The following is an 11,120-nucleotide window of genomic DNA, read 5'->3' as shown; positions in this document are numbered from 1 at the left end:
TTATTATTGTATTATAGTTAAATATATATATTTTGTTTCGTTTCTATTATTATATACATATATTATATTCATTATTATTAATATTGGTTCACATATTTCATCACATATTATATAGGTATTTTTGTGTATATGGTATTATTTTCATGTATCCATTTACTTATATCATTTTTTAATAATTATATTAAGCATACACTTGTAAATATCGTGCTATTCGTATGTTTCCCATTATCTCATACAAATATCTTTGCATTATTCGTCATACATTTCTTTCATTTTCATGTATATGTTTTAGATATCACAACATTTATATATTTTCGCATTATGTTCCTATACATTTTACTTACTATTGTATTATTAGTATATGTTTATATTATAATAATCTTTAATATATATATTTATTATTATAATGTTTCACATTATTATTATTATGTGATTTTTAATTATTTATATGTATTTATATATTAGTATATATACCCTTTTAATATTATATTTTTTACATATATAGTAGATATACGTACTTATACCTACTTAAAATATTTTCACACTTCATAATTTTATACACTTACATTATTTATGCATATTTTACATCATATACATACTTATATATTTATACTCTTAAAAATGCTTTTTGTATATTTCACATATTTTATAATTCCATACATATATTTATATTATCATGATTGTAAATATATAAATAACATTTACATTTTTTAGTATTTACCGATTTCATATATGTGTACATACTTATCTATGTTTTCATATTCTGTAATTTATATATTTCTTATTTATGGTTTAAATTATACATGCATATAATTTACATAATTGTTTATTGTCATCATTTTATTGGTGTTTGTTATTATCATGACACTTGTGCTTTTTCTAAATGTTAGTTCTATTTATTTATTTGATGCTTTGTTTATGTAATCGCCTCGTCATTTCATTTTGCCTATGATTTTTTACTCATTTTACTTTGCTCACTTGTCGCATTCGTTATTGTTTTGTCAAGATTGACACTAAACACCAAAAGGAAATTTTCTAAATAAGGCAATATTTCGCGTTTGGAACTCGAGAAACGTGCCCTAACGTGCTGGGTTTCGATTTCTCGTTTGACTAAATAGCCAAATATCCTCTTAAAGCTTCAAAGTATGGTTTCATTAAACTATAAGGTGATCTTGGTTTCGATGGTTAGAGTATCGTGTCCTAACGTGCTGGATGTGATATTCTTCGGAACAGAGAATCTTATGTTTCAATTCATGTATCAGATTTTCTTTTAAGGATCGCATTTTTAAAACTCTCCAAATTTTCAATTTTCGACACTAAGACACTAATTAATCAACTAGGTACCAATTTTGGGCGTATCGAGGGTGCTAATCCTTCCTGTGCGTAACCGGCTCCCGAACTCATTTTTTGAATTTCGTAGACCAAATCGTTGTTTAATAAAATTAATCATTTATTAAAAACAACCACTTTTTGAGGTGACCCGATCACACCTCGTCAAAAAAGGATTGGTGGCGACTCCCGTTTTCATTTTTTTTAAATCCAAGTCGACCCCGTTTTCATCAAAAAATGGTGTCAACAGCTTGGCGACTCCACTGGGGAAATAAGAGAGTCAAGCCACGTGTTGATTATTTCTTGTCTTTTGTCGAAAGTTGAAAATTCGATTTAAATTTACGATCCTCTCATTGCATCTCTTTTGTTTGAGTTATATTTTATCGTGTTCTGTATTTATTTTATACCTCCGCACATTGCATTGCATGACCGCTGGTCAACCTTTTAAGTGGGAGTGAGAAACTACGCCTTCGTGAGGTTTCACCTCCGCATGGATAGTGAATCGCTTCCGGATACATCCGTACCTATGTCTTCGTGAGATTTTCATCTCCGCATGGCCATAGGGAAATGTATTCCCCTGAACTGAACTCGGTCCATATGAGCCTATAATGGGTGAGGATCGAGGAATCTGCTGGTTCAGGTACCTCACTTTAGAACCAAACCACACATAGCGAGCCATAAGAACCACCGAGATAGAGCTATTCTAGACCCTAGTGCTTACCGAATAGATGCTTTATTTATTATTGTTTATTTAAATCCTAGATCTAATTTGCTTTTTGTGATTGCATGGCATTTTCATTTCAAAGAGTGTCGATTCACGTTCAGTATAGATAGAAGCTTATCATGGAAAAAGGTTTCTTGATAAAGTAGAAGACAATGCAGCTGTACGATTATGGGCTGAGACGATGTGGAAGAGAAGGCGATAGTCTTGCAGAAGGGTACGTATCAGAGTTATGGGACTTCACCCGTATCAGCGTAGTCCAAAATGATCTGCGAGAAATGAAGGAATATGGGATCAATGGGACGACGGGACCAAGCAGATGTTTTACTGTGATTACGGGGACTTGCCTCACCTACTTGGTGTCAAAGTGGACAAGCATTTATTCCGAGCCCTAGCCCAGTTTTGGAATCCTGCTTACAGTTGTTTCACTTTGGAAAAGTGGACTTGGTGCCCACCGTGGAAGAATATACGACCTTGCTTCGGTGTCCAAAGATTCAAATTGACAAAGCCTATTCTAGAGCTGCTAGTGTCCCAACATTATTAAAAAATTGATGAGCATTACAGGGATGAGCGAACATGGGTCGCTGCCCGGATCCAACAGAAGGGAGACAGTAAATGCGTTCCTTGGAAAAGCTTGCGAGATTTAGTATTAGCACACCCCGATGTGAAGAAAAGAGTGGATGTCTTCGCTCTAGGTATCTATGGTTTGGTAATTTTCCCTAGAGCTTTAGGGCAGTAGATGAGGCCGTCTCTGATTTGTTCGATCGGCTTAGTAAGGAGTCACGCCCATCCCGGCAATCTTAGCAGAAACCTTCAGATCTCTAAGCGCATGTCGAAGAGCAGGGGAGGGAAGGTTCATCGGATGCGCACAGCTACTATTGGTGTGGTTCCATAGTCACTTTTGGAAGGTGGAAATGTCTCTATCGAGTCTTCTCAGAAGACTATTCCCCATTGAAGGAACAAGTTGCTACACCAAGACGAGACGACATCACGGAAGAGAAGTGGATGACGATTCTCCAAAATCTTCAGGAGGATGACGTTGAATGGAAAGCTCCTTGGATGGTACCCGACGAGATCCTGTATCGATGTGGTGATTTCGACTGGGTCCCTTTACTCGGAATTTGGGGAGCTATCGGTTATGCCCCTTTACTCGTATTAAGACAATATAGATCGAGACAGTTCATACCAGCAACACAAGGGTTGGCTCAATGTGAGTTTTCTTATAAGGATGAAAACTACAAGAGAAAAACTCGAGAAATATCTAACGCTGGAAACAGGTTCACCGAATGAAAAATTTACCATAGGAGCGATGGCAACTTCAGAATATTATGGGTGGTGGAGTAAAAGAGTCAATGACAACATCCCTAAACCGAGGGAAGATTGCGTTCAGTCTATAGAAGAGCATCTACAAGTAGTTCCGTCAGAATTAGAGATCATCAAACGAGACTTTGAGAAAAGGAATTCTGAGTTGGGAAAAAGGATAGAACAGTTAGAAGAAGAAAAGTGCATTTGGGATTAGACATCGATATCCACAAGCTAGAAGCCGAGAAATTAAGGAAGGGAAAGAACAAAGCTGAAGAGGATTTGGATAGTCTAAAAACAGATTACAAGAAGCTGCGATTGTCGATGAGAACTGTCGGTCTGGGCAAAACGTCAGAGCAGTGGCGACAAGAGATCAATGAGGAAAAGAATAGGGCCGATCAGTGGGAAAAGAAATTTCAAGATGCTCGAGCTCGAGAAAACGCTTTGGAAAGGAGTTTGTTAGAGTGCCGAAATGAGAAGGCAGGATTAAAGGCCAAGGTGACAGAGCTAGAAAAGTCACTTCACTCGTACCGTAGTCGCAACTCCATGATCGAATTAAGAGCAAGCTTAAATAAGATCGAAGAACTGAAGGAAAAGGTAGAGGAGCTTGAGGACGCATTACACAATTCTGAGTTACGAATGGAGCTTCTTGAGAGGAGTAATGATCAATGGCAAGAGCAATTCCATCATTCTCAAAGGCAGATTAGAGACAGAGATTACGTTATGGGCGAAGCTGTGACTCAAGTGCGGGAAGTGGCTGATCATCTGCAAACATTAGCAGTTCAGGCCGATGTATTGAGTTTAAAATATGAGTCAGAATCAAGCCGAGGTCGAGATTTAGCTTGGCTTCTTAGGAAGGTTAAGGCCTTGGGTATAAAGGCGAAGTCGTATATGTAATTTATTTTATGTAAAGAAATTTGCTTTCTAGTTGAGTTTTCTAATGAAATTGAATTCGAATCAATGCCTCTTTTTGCATTCATTTCATACATTTGCATTACATCATATGCAGTAAGTTTCATAAAATGACCCTAATAAAATTAAATTATGACAGTTACCCTGGAAACCAACAAAAATCTAATCAAATATCACTACGGTACTCGTCGCCAAACAAAAGTAATGGATCAAAGGATGGAAAGATTGGAACAGTTGCAACGAGAGATGCAAGATCAGATGCATGAACGACTGGAAAAAATCCAGCAGGACATGTTAGAATCCCAGAACACTGTGATGAACCAATTAAAGCAGTTATTGGCTGGAGGGAATAACAAAGGAAAAGACCCCGTAGTTGATGCTGGGGAGGATCACGATGACCCTGTTTATCCTCCAGGTTTTACCCCAACTAACATCCAAGCACAACCAGAGGTGTACCCACAGAGGATACCGGTTACCATTAGACCTCAATGTCTGGCTAGTGCCTCGGTACCAGTGCATTTTCAAATGGGCTCGGGTTCTAATCCCGGGGATAATCCCACTAATCCTGTGGTCCCGACCTCGATGACGTGGTAGAAACAGAAAAAACAAGAATGAACCTGCCAAAACAGCTGGAGGACCGATGTAGATGGTTAGAGGAAAAATTTAGAGTCATGGAGAACATCGACTATCATCGCGGGGTTGACGCCAAGGATCTGAGTTTGGTCCCTGATTTAGTACTCCCACCTAAGTTCAAAATGCCGGAATTCGAAAAATATAATGGGACTAGTTGTCCTGAAGCTCATATAACTATGTTCTGTCGAAGAATGACAGGATACGTCAACAACGATCAGCTGTTAATCCACTGCTTCCAGGACAGTTTGATCGGATCTGCAGCCAAATGGTACAACCAACTGAGTCGTGCTAAAGTTAGTTCATGGAGAGACTTGGCGCAAGCTTTTATGAAGCAATACAGTCATGTAACGGATATAACACCCGATCGAATTACGTTACAAAACATGGAGAAAAAGCCTAGCGAGAATTTCAGGCAGTACGCCCAACGATGGAGAGAAGTGGCAACACAAGTCCAGCCACCCCTTTTGGAAAAAGAGGTCACCATGTTGTTTATCAACACTTTGAAAGCCCCGTTCATCAACCACATGTTGGGGAGTGCTACCAAGAGCTTCTCGGATATGGTAATGTCCGGTGAAATGATTGAGAACGCGGTAAGGAGCGGTAAAATCGACACGGGAGAAAGCTTCAAAAGACCAGCCCCAAGGAAAAAGGAGGGCGAAGTAAACAACGTAAGCACATATAGCAAGAGCCATTCAAAACCGATTACCGTTGGCCCTCCAAAAATGATAACCACTAGTCACCAAGCCCCCTCGAGGCAGGAACCCAACACAAGGCCCAACACAAGGACTAACACAGAGAGACTTCAGTTCACGCCCATTCCAATAACATACGGGGAACTGTATCAGAATTATTTGATGCACACATAGTATCTCCATTTTATCTCGAGCCCATGCAACCTCCATATCCCAAATGGTATGACACGAACGCCCAATGTGAATACCATGCAGGGATACCAGGACACTCAATTGAGAACTGTACTGGGTTTAAAAAGGCGGTGGAAAGGTTCATTAAGATGGGGATTGTGAAGTTTGACGACCCATTAGGACCCAACGTAGCAGCGAATCCGTTACCCAACATGCTGATAAAGGGGTAAACGCAATAATCGAAGGTGAGAAAAAGAGAATCAAAACCGACATTGCAGAGATAAAACCCCATTGAGTTGGGTCTGGAGACAAATGATAGAAGGAGGTCTCATCAAACAAGATTCAAAAGAAAGGCCCGAAGGAACGAAGACGTACTGCGAGTTTCATGCTGAAGAAGACCATGACATTCGAAACTGCACTGAATTCAAGGCCTTGGTGCAAAATCTGATGGACAACAAAGAGCTAGAATTTTATGAAGAGATCAAAGGACTTGAAAATGGAGAAGTTTATGCCTCGGAGGAGGGGTCTAGGGAAAGGCCCCAAATCACCCAGTGGTGATTATTTCAAGGCCAACGAGTACAGGATCTGGAATACAACTGGCGCCAAGGGTCATAATCCAAAAACCTGTAGCCTTTCCTTACAAGGATAGCAAAAAGGTTCCTTGGAATTACGACTGCAATGTGATGATCACGGGAGAGGAGAACCCGATAAATGCTTCAGAAGAGGGTAATGACGCAGGTTTCTATACGCGTAGTGGAAAACGTTACGACCTGGGAAATACAAAAAGGGAACCTATAAAAGGAAAAGCCTTGGCGGTTGAACAAAATAAAACGAAGACGACCGGAATTGAACCGCAAATTAACACACCGGTGACCGAAAATGAGGCTAGAGAATTCCTAAAATTCTTGAAGCATAGCGAGTATAGCGTGGTGGAACAATTGCATAAGCAACCCGCTCGCATCTCAGTGCTCGAGTTACTTCTAAGTTCAGAGATACATCGTAATGCGTTGGTAAAAGTGCTAAATGAGACCTATGTCGCTAAAGATATCTCAGTGAACAAATTGGATCGCCTGGTTAACAATATAAATGCCGATAATTTCATCTTCTTCAACGATGATGAGATCCCGCCAGGTGGTATGGGATCTACCAAGGCCTTGCACATCACTGCCCGTTGCAAGGGGTGTATACTACCGGCGTACTCGTGGACAATGGATCGGCCCTGAATGTTTTACCCCTGTCCACATTAAACAGGTTACCTGTGGACAGTTCTCACATGAAATCATGCCAAATATAGTGAGAGCATTTGATGGCACTCAGAGGAAAGTGATGGGAAGAATCGAGATACCTCTATTGATTGGTCCAAATACATACGAGGTGGATTTTTGGTAATGGATATTAAACCATCTTACAATTGCCTATTGGGGAGGCCTTGGATCCATTCTGCAGGAGCTGTACCATCGTCACTTCACCAAAAGTTAAAATTGGTGATGGAGGGTCGATTGGTGACTATAGATGCAGAAGAAGACATCATTGCATCAGTCACCGATGATATGCCATACATAGAGGCCGATAGTGAAGCGATAGAATGTTCATTCCGATCATTGGAATTCGTAAATGCCACATTTGTCATCGAGATGAGCAAAATCCCAGAGCCTAAGATATCCAAAGCTACGTTAATGAGCTTACAGCTAACGATGGGAAAAGGAGCATTGCCTGGAAGAGGATTGGGAAAATACCTCCAGGGAAGGGTCGGAGTCCGATCCTAATTAACAAGCAGGACCGTTATGGTTTGGGATATAAGCCTAATGCGAGGGAAAGGAGGAAAGAGATGGAGAAAAAGCAGGAAAAGAGAAGAGCACATTTGGCGGGATAGAAGTCAAGTGGGGACCGATGACCTTTCCCCATATATCTAAGACTTTTGTTTCAAGGGGAATGGTCTACCCTGAAGAGAAGGATGAGGTTACAGAAGGAAGGATTGAGAGGTTGGACATCAATGCCATATCCGCGGAAGAAAGGGTGGAAAGGAATTTGTCAGGCATTCGTCTTGCGAACCTGGAAGTGTTTTGAATAACTGGACTGCAGAAGAGATCCCTGTAACATTTAGAACTAATTCAGAGTAATATTCAGAACACTTGTTGCCCTAAGCCTGGGGGTGATAAGAATCTTTTGTAAAAGGCACATGTCCAAAATCTAATTTCAGTGAAAACTTATCATTCAGTTTCATCTTGAGCAAATATTCTTTCATTCTTTTCATTCCCTTTATAATCATAGTATGCATACAAGTATTCTTAGATTCTTTTATTTGGGCCTCCATTTGTTCCAATAACAGGTCTTCAGATATCAACGAGATGAGCGACTCTGTTACTAATTCAGAGTCTCTATTTGAGCAGACATGAGTATAGACAATCCTCAAGATTTTGAAGGTGACCAAGACAGCGTTTTATCTCCGGATTTGTTAAGAATGATGGAAGAAGAAGAAAACAAATTCTACCCTATAAGGAATCAGTAGAAGTCGTGATCTTAGAAGAGGGCAGAGAGGTAAAAGTTGGCGCTTGCATTGCCAAGGAAACAAGGCGAGACCTTGTTGAGTTGCTTCAAGAGTTTAAAGATGTCTTCGCATGGTCCTACCAAGATATGCCAGGTTTAAGTACTGATATCGTGGTGCATCGATTGCCTATAAAGGAAGAATGCAAACCAGTCCAACAAAAGCTTCGAAGGATGAGGCCTGATGTCTTGCTAAAAATAAAGGAAGAAGTCAAGAAGCAATTCGATGCTGGTTTCTTACAGGTGGTCAAGTACTCAGAATGGGTAGCCAATATAGTCCCTGTTCCTAAGAAAGATGGGAAGGTGCGAATGTGTGTGGACTACAGAGACTTGAACAAAGCCAGCCCAAAAGATAATTTCCCACTGCCTCATATCGATACCTTGGTAGACAACACGGCCGGATACTCACTGTTCTCTTTCATGGATGGTTTCTCCGGGTACAACCAAATTAAGATGCTTTCTGAAGACAAGGAAAAGACCACATTCATAACGATGTGGGGGACGTTTTGTTATAAAGTGATGCCTTTTGGATTGAAAAATGCGGGAGCAACGTATCAGAGAGCCATGGTAGCATTATTCCATGATATGATGCATAAAGAGATAGAAGTTTATGTTGATGACATGATCGCAAAATCCAGAACAGAAAGGGAACACGTGCAAGTTCTGAGAAAACTGTTTCTGAGGTTAAGGAAGTTCCAGCTAAAACTTAACCCAGCCAAGTGTACTTTCGGGGCTAGATCAGGAAAACTGCTAGGATTCTTAGTCAGCGAAAAGGGAATTGAAATTGACCCAGACAAAGTTAAGGCCATACAAGAATTACCTCCGCCAAGTACTCAAAAGAAGTTCGGGGTTTCCTAGGAAGATTGAATTAATCGCTCGATTCATTTCACAATTAACTGAGAAATGTGACCCCATATTCCGCCTTCTTAGGAAACACAATCCAGGTGTATGGGATGAGGAGTGCCAGGAAACTTTCGAAAGAGTTAAACATTACTTGTCCAACGCCCCAGTACTGATGCCACCTTGCCCTGACAAACCACTGATACTATACTTGGCAGTATTTGAGAATTCCATGGGGGCGTGCTCGGCCAACATGATGAGTCAGGACGAAAAGAAAGAGCGATCTATTATCTCAGTAAGAAGTTCACTGAATGCGAAACGAGATATTCGCCAATTGAAAAATTATGTTGCGCATTGGTTTGGACTACTCGGAGATTGAGACAATACATGTTGTACCATACGACTTGGTTAATCTCAAAGTTAGACCCTCTGAAATACATGATGGAGTCAACTGCTCTAAACGGAAGGATGGCCCGATGGCAAATTCTACTATCTGAATTTGACATAACCTATGTGAATCAAAAGGCTGTAAAAGGGAGCGCGATAGCAGATTTTCTAGCAAGTAGAGCCCTGGACGATTATGAGCCTTTGAACTTTGACTTCCCAAACGAGGATCTGATGTATGTGGCAACTACTGAAGTGAGCACACAAGAAGGCAATACTTGGAAATTAAATTTTGACGGGGCCTCAAATGCCATGGGCAACGGGATTGGGGCAGTCTTGGTATCTCCAAACGGTGATCATTATCCTTTCACCAGTAAACTAGATTTTGATTGCACAAATAACATGGCGGAATATGAAGCATGTATCATGGGAATCCGCGCGGCTATGGAACGCAAAATCAAGGTACTTGAGGTATATGGGGATTCAGCATTGGTAATTTATCAGCTCAAAGGCGAATGGGAAACAAGAGACCCTAAGTTGATTAGTTACCGAAGGATGGTCCTAGAATTGATTGAGGAGTTTGACGACATCACTTTTTGTTATCTCCCACGAGACGAGAATCAGATGGCCGATGCTTTAGCTACATTGGCTTCCATGATCAAAGTAAATAGACCAGAGGATGTGAAGCCTATCCAAATGAGCATTTATGATGCTCCAGCCCACTGTTGTAATATTGACGAGGAAGAAGAAAAGGACGACAACCCTTGGTATCAGGACATATTGCGATACGTGAAAAATTGTGAATACCCAAACCAAGCAACTGAGAATGACAAAGAATGTTGAGGAGGCTGGCCAGTGGTTACGTCTTAGATGGGGAAATCCTGTACAAAAGAGGAAAAGATCAGGTGCTGTTAAGATGTGTAGACGCTGTGGAGGCCAAGCAGATCTTGGAAGAAGTCCATGATGGCATTTGTGGAACACACGCTAACGGTTTCACAATGGCCAGACAGATCATGAGATTTGGATATTATTGGTCTACCATGGAAGGAGACTGCATCAAGTATGCTAAGAAGTGCCATAAATGCCAGATTTACGGAGACAAAATTCATGTGCCTCCATCACCTCTTCACGTCATGACTTCCCCATGGCCTTTCTCCATGTGGGGCATGGACGTCATTGGGCCGATATCGCCAAAGGCTTCAAACGGACATCGTTTCATTTTTGTAGTGATTGACTACTTTACTAAGTGGGTAGAGGCTACTTCTTACGCCAACGTCACAAAGACAGCTGTCAGCAAGTTTTTAAAGAAGGAAATCATATGTCGGTATGGAATGCCTGAAAGGATCATATCAGACAACGCATTAAATTTGAATAATAGCACGATAGCAGAGGTTTGTAATCAATTCAAGATCAAGCACCACAACTCATCGCCATATCGTCCGAAGATGAATGGTGCGGTGGAGGCAGCCAATAAAAATATCAAAAAGATTGTGGGGAAAATGACTGAGACCTATAGAGATTGGCACGAGAAGTTGCCATTCGCCCTCTATGCTTGTCGAACATCCGTCAGGACTTCTACCGGGGCAACACCA

Source organism: Gossypium hirsutum, chromosome A05, assembly GCF_007990345.1.
Source record: "Gossypium hirsutum isolate 1008001.06 chromosome A05, Gossypium_hirsutum_v2.1, whole genome shotgun sequence".
In the NCBI taxonomy this organism is placed as follows: Eukaryota; Viridiplantae; Streptophyta; class Magnoliopsida; order Malvales; family Malvaceae; genus Gossypium; species Gossypium hirsutum.
The sequence above is the reverse complement of the archived record's forward strand: the minus strand, read 5'-3'. Positions refer to the sequence as shown.